The sequence below is a fragment of the Ixodes scapularis genome, unplaced genomic scaffold, assembly GCF_016920785.2.
Source record: "Ixodes scapularis isolate PalLabHiFi unplaced genomic scaffold, ASM1692078v2 PGA_scaffold1__304_contigs__length_218370807, whole genome shotgun sequence".
NCBI lineage: Eukaryota > Metazoa > Arthropoda > Arachnida > Ixodida > Ixodidae > Ixodes > Ixodes scapularis.
Genome location: NW_024609846.1, coordinates 97,861,349 through 97,872,793, shown reverse-complemented (window position 1 = coordinate 97,872,793; position 11,445 = coordinate 97,861,349). Strand labels below are relative to the sequence as shown.

General features: G+C 45.3%; 1 non-coding gene across 1 annotated transcript; it reads left to right on the top strand.

The window, feature by feature from the left end:
• The first annotated feature begins 283 nt into the window (after nucleotides 1-283).
• Trnap-cgg lies at nucleotides 284-355 on the top strand. The gene has a single exon. It is a non-coding gene; the product is annotated as a tRNA-Pro (tRNA).
• Nucleotides 356-11,445: the final 11,090 nt, after the last annotated feature.

The window sequence follows — 11,445 nt, the reverse complement described above, 5'->3', positions numbered from 1 at the left end:
TCCCTTAAATGGAATTACTAAAATTATGGGCTGGAGGCAGGATAGTTGGCGTTAGATGGATCTGCGTCGCTCAAACTAAATATAGTCTCAAAAGATTTTTTTTTTTGTAATTGCTCCTCTGTACGACGAATTTTCAATCGGTTTGAGCTCGGAAGGGAGGAATTTCACAGTCGTCTTGATCAAATAAGTAACATTGAAAAACACCGCAATCAACGAAGCGAAGAAGAGAGCGTAACTTTTCCTATGCTGTCATATGTGAGCTGTTCTGGGGATATGTGCACCTGGCTCGTTGGTCTAGGGGTATGATTCTCGCTTCGGGTGCGAGAGGTCCCGGGTTCAAATCCCGGACGAGCCCGCCCGGTATTTTTTTAATACTTGGGTACTTTTTTGTTTATTAAAATCGTGTTTATATGTTTCATATTTGCAAAAACATAACACCCTTCAGTTATGACCTATATTTTAATTACATCGTATGCCCAGAATCAGACTCTGAAACGTTTTTGTATGCGTTTATCTACAATCGAAAAGGTCTCTTAATATCTTTCTGGATAAAATTTATAGAAAACCTCAGGCAACGTTCAGTTGTGGTGCCTTGAACTGTGTAAATAAAAAGCGTGACGGTTCAGGAGGAGTGCAAGATTGGCAGCTGTATTTCGATCTCTCGATAAAGCCGCCATATGCAGAAGTGCAATGTAAGAGAAACAGTGAGCCTTCGTGACGTTTTATTACTAGAGCACCGTGATTATTAACGCGACGTCACGAGGTCAAATCATGGCGTCGTATAGCCTCACCAGACGCGTCACTTGACGTCACGACTTCAAGTCGTGGAGTCAGGTGGCAACACCGACGTCACGCAACGCGGTCACGTCAGGTGACCGGGTCGAGTTACCGCGTTAAATGACGTCACGCACGTGGCATAGTGTCACGCTAGACACCTTGGCGTCACGGGACCTGACGTTGGCTGACCACCCGTCCCGCGACTCGCGGGGCTGTACCGCACCGAAGGCTCGTGTCCCGCCGTCCCGCTAGAAATTCCCGATTCTTCAAAATGTCTCGCATTTCACGCTGTCGTAAAATTCACCCTGCAGCTCATGTAGCTGCCAAAACACGGGGCACGGGAAGCGCGAAAGTTGTTGGTAATCGTGTGAACCGCAATGGTACTCCATTTTCTACACAAGCATTGCGGGAAGCGACCATCGTTCTTGCAGGAGCTCCGACGCGCATGCGCCGTTGTGCCTCTCCCCTTGGTGGCAAAATATCGTGAAAGAAAATTGTTAGCCAAAAGTTTAAATACAAGTTATTGTAATTATTTTCAATTCGCTGCTTCAATTCGAAAGGGTTGCTGTGGATTTTTTTTCTTTTTCAGTTAAGACAGTCGCACAATTCAAAAAGTACGCAACTCACAAAGGTCGAAAAGAGCATAATCTTAAAAATGTGTGTAGGACCATGTTGATAAAAGTAAGCGTTGACAGAAAGCAGTAACTCGAAAAAGATTTACGGTTTCTTATTTTCATTTGATGCATTGAGTTTTGCTGCAATCGATCTCTATGTTTTCAGCTTCAACACATTTAATAACGTATTTGGCATTAAAAGATATGTCACAGGGAGTGAAAATTATTTGAACTTAATTGCCGCTATACAATTCGTAGATGTATAAACAACACAGGATATTAAATGTGTTAACAGAGCCTCGGTTCGTGGTGTGCGTGTTAATAAATTTCCTCTACCCCCCCTTCCCCCCAGCACTGCGTGTCCCGCATACCGCTAGCAGAAAGGTGGTCACCCTAACCTGACGCCACGCGACGCGGTCACGTGACGTAAAGTCCCGTTCTTCCACGACTCGACAGCCGACGTTACGACACGCAATAACGCTGTGGAAAGCACGACGCCACGCGACACCGCTATGTCACGTAACGTCACGTTAAGCGGCTTGCCACGCTCGAGCACGAAATCTGAACCAGCTTCCGTTAGAACGCAGCAGAAAACAACGGAAGCAGCAGCCGGGCCTCCACTCCGGCAGCCACGCGGGGTTACCAGGTTTCTGTGGTAGCGCGGACGAAGCGCCAGCTACCGCGCGGGCCCGAAAGCCACACTAACGCTGCTTATACGTCATAAAAAATGAAAGACACGGTATTCGCTGCGGATACGACGACATAATAATATCTGCGGACATGCCTCAGCGATGTCTGAAGCGTCCTTCATATATGCTTCGAACATTTCTTCAGACGGTTTTTTGCATGACCAGTACGACTCAACTGTCATACGAGGAAGACCTCAGACAAATATCTGCAGGCTCTATTTTTGTATGACGTATTAGCAGTCTGACCGCGACTTTAGCCCTCTCTAGACACGTGACTGGGACAATCTCGTCGTTTATGGCGACTGCGGCGGATGGTTCGTCACACGCTTTCTTTTCGTGTACCTGCCGTTTTTAATTTCCCCCGAATTTCCCTGACTGACCGCGAGAGAGCGTTATGTTGTTTCTGGTTTTGCATTGTGGTACCGAGATTAAGAACTAGATGACACGTGTAGTTTATTATCAGCCCGAGTTCCTAATTTCTGCAATAGGAAATGCCGCGACTGTTGTCCGGGGTCACGTCAAATTTTTCTGGCAGCATCGTCGAAGCTAGCATTTTATTTTTTTTAGCTCGGTTGCGATTTCCACGCGTTTAGTTCGTCGGTCCGGACTCTGTTCACGTTTTTTAAAGGCAGGAAAGTCAGGGATGTGACGAACGTGCGGAAATTCCGGTTCAGCCAGGTTAGACTTTTTCGAACTTCAGACCCAAAGTTCGACACAAAGTTCGACTAAATTTCGACAGTTTTTGAGCATGTGCTGAAGTCGAGAGCGAGCTAACGCCACCTGGCAAAGGGGGACAGCAACTTAACCAAAACTCTAAATGAATCCATATCTCGCTTTTAGTCTGCGTAAGCATCGGTTTATCATATTCCGAAATCGGTAAACTTGAGTATGAGGTATATGTTATCTCCCAAAATATGAAATATTTGTCCATCAGTCAGACAATGCTGCTTAAAAGTCGAATTCGCTCAGAATTCGTCAAAAGTTTAAAATTTCGGCGAACCAGTCGCGCCTGAAGGTTAAACGTCAAGCGTCAAGTGCAACGAAAGTTCTCGCGATCCCTAGGAAAAACAGTGGCATCGATGCTGGTGATCGATACCCCTGTCAGACGACGCCCTAAAGTTCATTTTCAATAGGTGTCCTTTCTGCTAAAGGATATTCCGCTAAAAAGGTTGCAGTCACATGGCCGGGAAAATGTTATTTACCATCAATATTGATTGTTCAAGGCTGGCCATACGGAGTTCAGATCGAAACTAAAAATATTATTTCAAACATTTTAAAACCGATTTAACTCTTCAAAGTTAGTGAAGTTAATTTTACTAACAAGTTTAGAACGCATATGCTTCAAAAAACTAAGAAAGCTCTACATTTCCAAGAAGCTTTTGTGTCCCGTCCAGACACTGGTAACTGCGAGAGTATATACATAATTTATAGTGTACTAAATTATTGCCTGCCTAAAAAAAACATAGAGATCATTAAAAATTGTACCTTTCCGTTTTTAAAATGTGCACGTTATTTATACCAGGCTTTAACGCTATCAACACTTGAAAGAAGTGCGAAATATTTAATAGCAGTTTTGTAAAAGGAGAAAGTCTTAGGAATAAGATATGACAGGGTAAGGTGCCGTCAACAGACCGAGTGGAGAGCGTGAATTCAGCTTATTTTCCCATAATCACAAATCAAGGTCTGCGTGAAATGATAAGTTCAATGCCAATAAGAAAACCGGCTGGCATTCATCAAATTCACATAAGGGGCCTTTCTGCGGGCTCTGAAAGAATAAAATATGACCTGTTTGCCATTATCAACGGGATATATAAAACAGGAGAAATCCCACTCGGACTAAAAGGCTCTACCTAATGTAAGACATCCCTCCAAAGTTGGAAGTAAAAAGGAATTAGGTAATTATAGCCCCATTTCAGTTCTGACAGTAATTGTTCATATCACGGAAAACTTAATGGTTCAAATAATAAGTTTTTTTTTGTGATAAGTTCTCTTTATTATGCGAATCTCAATAGATAGTTAAAGAAATGAGGGTACCACGTACTGGACTGCGCGAGGATTTTAAGGACGCTGTTAGCAAACCATCAGATGTTATTAAAATTTCATTTTTATTTTTGGACCTATCGAAAGCATGCGACACAATTAACCGTTCAAACATGATTAGAAAAGTAAAAACGATGTGATTTAGAGAACACCTTTTAAAACATATTGTTACCGATTCTTCAGATACATCCCAATTTGTCAAAGTAAATAATGTGCTGAGTAAATTAACCAGCACAAATGAACTACGGAGCACCAGAAGGATCATCGCTAGCGCCTTTGTGAATTAATATTTATATGAATGATTTGGGGAACAAAATTTTAATTCTTTGATTTTTCAATATGGGGAAGAGAGAACTATGGTACCTCCGCATGAGGATTATGAGAGAGCCGAATCAATATTTCAAGATGATATTCACACGATATTGAACTTGTTTGCAGATAATAAAATTTTCGTGAACTCTAATAAAACTAAGCTAATGTGTTTCACAAACCCGCACAAACGATTCATTATAGATATTATTTACATTTTAAATCAGGATCGCAATAAGGGCACTTCTGTCAAGCAGAATTATGAAACCAGTGGTAAGTAGTTAGGATTATTTTTTTGACAAGCTTATGACCCGGGAAAAACACGTGGAGGCTTTTAAACGCGAGGGGGAGTTTTCAATATACAGGGCATTCCACGTAACTTGAGTCAAGGTTTAAAAATATTTGGGTGCATTTTAGGAAGACAAAACCAAACGAATAAGTTTGTTCATTGTTTGGAGCAAGTCAGGCTATATTTTTTTTTGTGTTTTGGCCTATTACCTAAGTATTTAAGATTTATTAATTAATTTATAATAATCAATTTCGAGCAAAAGCTCCAAGGACAGAGTTGTGGAGTGCCCTCAGAAACAACCCCAATTCAGTGGTTTTTATCAAGAAACCTTAAAAACTTTCTTTTTTATGGGCTTCAAAAATAGTTTGCGAATTTTGAAAAAAAAAAAAAAAAACGTGTGATGTGGCTCATGTGCGCCCTGTATTGCAGCAGTCTCAGCCGTGGCTTGAATAAACTGGGCCATCATGTTGAATAGAGCACTGTTGATTGGGCGCTGTTGACAAATTCGCGTTTTTTTTTTGTGTGTTTCTTTTCATAATTCGGACATTTTTTTTTAAGCCCGGAAAAATGAACCGTGTTAGAGGTTTCTCGATAAAACTGCTGAATTGGATGTTTCTAAGGACGCTCTACAACTTTGACATTGGAACTTTTGCTCTAAATTGAATATTTCGAAAGTTCATTAATTCATCTTAATTAATTAGTTAGTTGGGAAAAATACAAAAAAAAAAAAAACCTGACTTGCTCCAAAAAATGAACAAACTTATTCGTTTGGTTTCGTCATACTAAAATGCACCAAAATATTTTTAAACCTTGGCTCAAGTTACGCGGAATACCCTGTATATACGAGCTCACAGTATATGAATCCTGTTCTGCTGGCAGAATTCAAGCTGGTAAAATCGTTTACAAAATAATTCATAACGTAGCTATGGATCTCAATATAACAAGTTGGAACCACTTCAAAAACATGTACATTTGATCACAATGCGGCACGAAAAACTGTAACCATTTGTTACTATAACCAAACATTATTCTTCTAACAGTGCTCTTAAGATAATCTTTAAAACCAAACCTCAAAGGCACACTGAGAAATATTTTTTACCAAGAATGCATACATATTACTGGAAGAGGGTGCTCAGTTACTGTGTACCATACCACATTAATAAACTTCCGGAAGATTTAGCTATCTACACTCTAAAAGAAAAAAAAAAAAAAAAAAAAAAAAAACCCGTGCGTCTGCTTTTTTGCACAACACCTCGGAGAGCCCATCACCGCAACTTACGGAGGCAGCTCAGCGAATGACAATGCCGAAACGTATGTTTAGACAAAAAGACGCAGTCTGAGTTGTGACATTAAGCAATGCAAAACGTCACGCTTGCATTGCTTAATGTCACAACTTTTTGGTCTAAACATATGTTTCGGCATCGTAATTCGCTGAGCTGCCTCCATAAGTTGCGGTGATTGGCTGTGAGTCTGAGACGCGTGACGAGGAAGATGGCACAGCTCGTCTTTTACACGTTATGATTCTAACCAACAACGAAAGCCTTTTATAGGTACAGTGCCTTCCGCCAACGGCTGAAAAACCCGTGCTGGGTTCAGCCCTTCAAATGTTTAGCAGCAAGGAAATCAAATGATGCCACAACTCGCGCCTTCACTACCGGGAGCGCCTACTATTTAGTGTAGGCACTAACACATCGTAGTGAAGGCCGCTAGCGAACTCCTTTCCCGAAAAGGACGGATTGGGTCAAAGAACATTTACGGTGCCGGCCTCGTGTCACGAACTCCATCCCCTTTTAGGAGAAGGTCCTTTCTACTAAAGAGGCTTTTGGCCGTCCATTTGACAGGGGTATAACACCCGCGGCAGTTCCATGCTTGGCTGTGGTTTTACCTCTCCACCCCTTCCTAGTACACCTTGATTTAAATTGCTGCGGCGACCCGAAAAACGCAGTTGAGGGAAACTACGCGCAGCCGTTAGACCGAACACCCAACGAATTCGAACACTCGCGCGTTTGGATTTAGTTTCTCTCCTCTAGATGGCGCCACCGGTTCTCACCATAAAGTAGCGTTGCGATAGCCTACTAAAGCCGTCTCTACGGAAAGGGGCTAGCCCTGCACCAGATGGCAGAACCCGTCAACCCGCCTTTCGGTGACGTCGGTGTTTCGCCGCGTTACGTCACACGCGCATTTTCAGAACGCTTTTTTTTCCTTTCATCTTCTCTTTATAGAGCAGCGCTCTCGGCGAAACAAGCGGCGGCGAGAGGAACTAGCGAGAGTACGGGGGGGCGCGTCGCGTCGTCTGCCTCCCGGAGATTTGGAGCAGCTGAGCTGCCGGCAGTGCGGTGGTTGTGCGCGCCTTCGGCCCATGCCCGATCTGCTCCCGAGTGACCGGTGTGCAGGTCGGCGTTCTTCCCGCTACGGACGCTCGCGAAGGTAGCCCCGGCAGCAGCATGGATAGGCTCCTCGAGAACCGGCAGGAAGTCATCGAGCCAGTCTGCACACGAGTCACAGGTGAGCGCGGCCAACGCTGCATTTCGGCCTGCACGTGCTCGTATCCGCAGCCCGCTTCGGAGATGGGTGTCGGACGACCAAACCAGGTGCGGTCATGTCTCGTTAATACGGACCCCGTTAATATAGATACCTCGATATATGAACACGTTTTCGGTAGCAAACTGGGTAAACACACGCATCTTTTTCCCCTTCGTTATTATGGACAGCTGACATTATGAGCGCCTTTTTAAAGTGGGGAACGGTGGTGTGCATATTAACGAGACGTCACTGCAGCACTAAAGTTGCAGACGCGGTAAGAACAGCCGAAAAGTTGCTCAGTTGTCCCGAATCCAGCGCGGGCTTCGATGACACTTTAGTGTCTCGCGAGCCATGAGCGTGCACGCACAGCCGATGCATTGCGGAAACCAGCGAGCGTCTGCTGATGGCCGGACATTCGAAGGAGAAGTTCTTGCCCTGAGAATGCTACACTAGGCGAACATTCCGGTTATTGAAAACGCTAAAGCGAAAAAAAACAACAAAAAAACTATGTATTTACAGCGTAATGAACCGCCTTAAAAACCCGTTCTCTACATAGAAAACGCAAGACGGCATTTTACAGTTCACCGCAAGATCGCGAAGGAACGTTTGTCAACAGCCGGCACCGAGGAAGCGAGCAATATCGAGTCGCCGAAGGGACGTCGTTTATCGTGTCAAATTCGACGCACAAATGAATGGACGCCGGAAAGTCAGCCTACCTCGAAATATAGCGACCTGAATTTTCCCTGTGGAAGGAAGGTTTCTTTTTGCCAGTGCCGCGCGACCGTTAACCTCTTTAACGCGTCTCACGTTGTAATGGATACACCAACGCCAATACGTGCCGGCACTACTCCCGTCCGTATCGCAGCTGGCGAAAGTGAGGCTTACATTTTAGAAGTTTTCAGAATGCAAGCAGCGCGATAGAGCTTTCGCTCTCCGCGTGTGAACAAGTAGAGGCGTTTCGCGCTAGAGAGTCGTGACGCTCGTGTGCCGTTATTGTCACTATACGCATACAAAAAAACGTTTAAGCTTCGGTCGGAGAGCTGCGCGTTGGTGGCGTTCGGAACGACCGAAAAGACCGGTACGACAAATTCACCGAGACAACTCTAAAAGTAGTTGATTCGTTTGTATATTTAGACAGCTTGAAGCGGAGATGCCAGACGCCCATTCGGCGTCTGGCATCTCCGCCGTAAATGAAAAATTAAGCCGGTGCAGCACCTCTGCTAGCATGGAGTCTTTAACGAGAATCACGCAGTAGTGATACACGACTGCACGCCTGTACCATGATGATCCAAATCGATACGGACAGGGGTGGGGATCGAACCTAGGCTCCCTGGGTTCTGCAGCGCGAGCGGTCGTCCACGTGCTCCGAGCTGTAATGCGTTAACACACTCGGCGACCGGTCCCGCGGTACGCAACAGCTCGCTGCACATAATGCGGCAAGCAATGCGATACGTACTCGTGAAGCAATCATCAGTCACGGTTGTGCCGTTGTCCCGATTGTTTCTGTCGCTGTCGTTTTTGGTTCCCGGGGCCGCGCACGACGCGAACCAGGTTTTATTTTGACGCTTCATAAGATCCCGTTTACGGAGACGAGCAGTCAAGGGACGTGGCCTGCGGCACGGAGCTTGTGCAATGCCTGGCACGCAAAGCAATGTCTGTCAGGTCATGCAGTCGCTCGATGACACCTACGTGTCCGTGGCACCGCTCTGATACGCGCGTGCAATGAAGGCCCCGAGCTCCATTGGGGATGATGGATGACTTGGCGAGGACACAGTGATGGAGTGGTGGGCCCGGATAACTGTCCCGGCAGTTGACTCCCCGTTGGAAACAGGCGGTAAGGGCCGTTTTCAAGGGGGGAAAGTGTCGGAGGAAACGAGCCCGGCGTTTTATTTGGTCAAACGATGCCGCGGGAAACGACAGTTTTTTTGGCAAGTGGCAGTTTATGCCGTTTCGCAGAAACTGTAGCCTAATTGAGGCTTTGGACGATGTGGCGGCGTCCATGATATGCCCATGCCATGGGAAGTCACGTTACTGGTGTCACAATACGATTTATTCGCTCGTGCAAATTTGTCTGTACGCCACGTATACGCTACAAGACTTCAGTCTGTTTTCATGCCTGGTTCTTGGATCGTCAGTGTAGAGGAACAAGTTTTTGACCGGCCTAGTTCGTCCGCTGACCTGAGGTCTTTTAATACGCGATGTACCTCGGTGGTGCGCATTGATATATATCCAAACAGTCCGATGTCCGAACTTACTATGCGTTGTGTTACATCTTCAGCTAAAGGTTATTATTGGTATTTGCGCAAGTTTCCGATAAAACAACAGCAAAAAAAAAAAAAAAAAATGCTACGTCAACGAAGGACTTCTGTCCGGTGCAACTTCGAGCTTTCGCCTTTTTTTAAAACATGCAGCACGCGCGTGCGTCACGATGCTAATGCATCGGAGAGACGCGGTTCTTGCTTGTATGAAGGCCCTATCAGATTTGTCATGGAGAAAACTCTGCAGGCAGCAGGCTTCGAAGATACTTCAGGCGTGTCCGGTGATGTAACTCTGTCATCGTGCCTGCAGCGAACGCCGCGTCTCTTGTACGATGTGTACCAGAAGTGGGACTGCAGCTTCGGTGTGACAAATCGCGTCCGATCAATGTCGTACCTCTGGTGACCGACAGCCTAAAGGGATGCTGAACCAAACATTTCACTGCCTATAATAATGTGGCGCACGATCTTTCCACGAGCCAGCAGGCAGCCGCCGGTGACCGACAGTTTAAGAAGTTCAGGGCGTGGCTTATTGTGTTCACGTTTCTTGCCTCGTGATTGGTTCGTCGGTGTTCTGAACGAAAAATGCCTCAATCTCATTGGCTGAGAAGCCAAAATAGGATCACGGGGACTCACCATCTCCTGCGTTCCCCAAAGGCGTCAATGAGGAGGTTTCTGAGGTCGCCTAAATGTGGCGACTCCCACACTCATGCTGGCCTCTAAGCGTCCCAGAAATCTATAAATCATGACGACACGCGGCCCATTTTCCTATTAAAAAATAAATGAAAATCCATCAAAGACCGCAACACACCGAGGTCGTCTCCTGCGATGGGAGGGAGCATGATCCGAAACCAGGACCACTGTCAGTCAATAGCGAGCGAAGGATCCCCGCGTCTCCGACCGATGGAACCTCGGTGTGATATCTCGAATGCGCACGGCTCGTTGCCCATACAGCCCGGACTACGATTCGACCCAGTGAGCGCGTACTCGAGCGTTCGTAAGGTGACAACCGAACGCATCACCCCCGCAAAAAACAACAACAAAAAAACACACATATATATTTATATTTTTATAATTACTTGTTTTGGAGACGATTATTGCAGTATAATGTTCCCTCTCCGCGAAAATTTAATTTTTACTACTCTTGCTTGCTTTTATGATCTGCGAAATCATACACATTTTGTAATGACTGCCTTTGTCATCTCAACGAAATGTCGCATTTTCAATGGTCACATGCCGCCCTGGCCGCCGGTATAGTGCTCCTCCAATCGAGGGAGATAATTTCCATTTTTGATTGCTTTTTTAATAGGAAAACCGGCCGCGCATCGTTATGATTTCTTAATTTCTAGGATGCTTAGCGCCCGCAGGGTGAGTTATCGCCATATTTAGGCGATCTTAGAAACCTCCTCAGGACACCTTTAAGCCATCGGTGACTATATTAGTTATAATTTTCTGACATAGTCAATAATTTAAGACAGGACCGTCACGACAACGAGATGAATATGTCTAAGTGTGCGTTGTGGTTGGAAACAAGAACCCTTCCAACCAGAAAGAAAGAAGAAAAAAAGAAAGAAAAGCGCTGCCTTCTTAACGCACTTAGAGCAAATATACTTGCGTCTGTGACACATGTTTCACGAGTCCACGAGTGACGCATGACCTTTAAACCGACATTGCCGAGATAGGCGATGCGGATAAACCCAAGGCCGGTAGCTGATATCGGTGTGGATAACTTATCTCGAATCAGGGTATACATGGATTTTAAAAGCCTGTTGGGCCTTCAGAGCTGCTCCACTCATGTATAAAGAAAGCGGTAGGGCTTGACGCTGCAAAGTAACTGAGCAAATGAGAGAAGCAATACTGTCGCGAATAAAAGGAAAAGTGCAAACGAATGTAACACTTAAAATAAACGGTTAATGTGGTGAACTTGTGCGTGGAACTTAATCAAAACG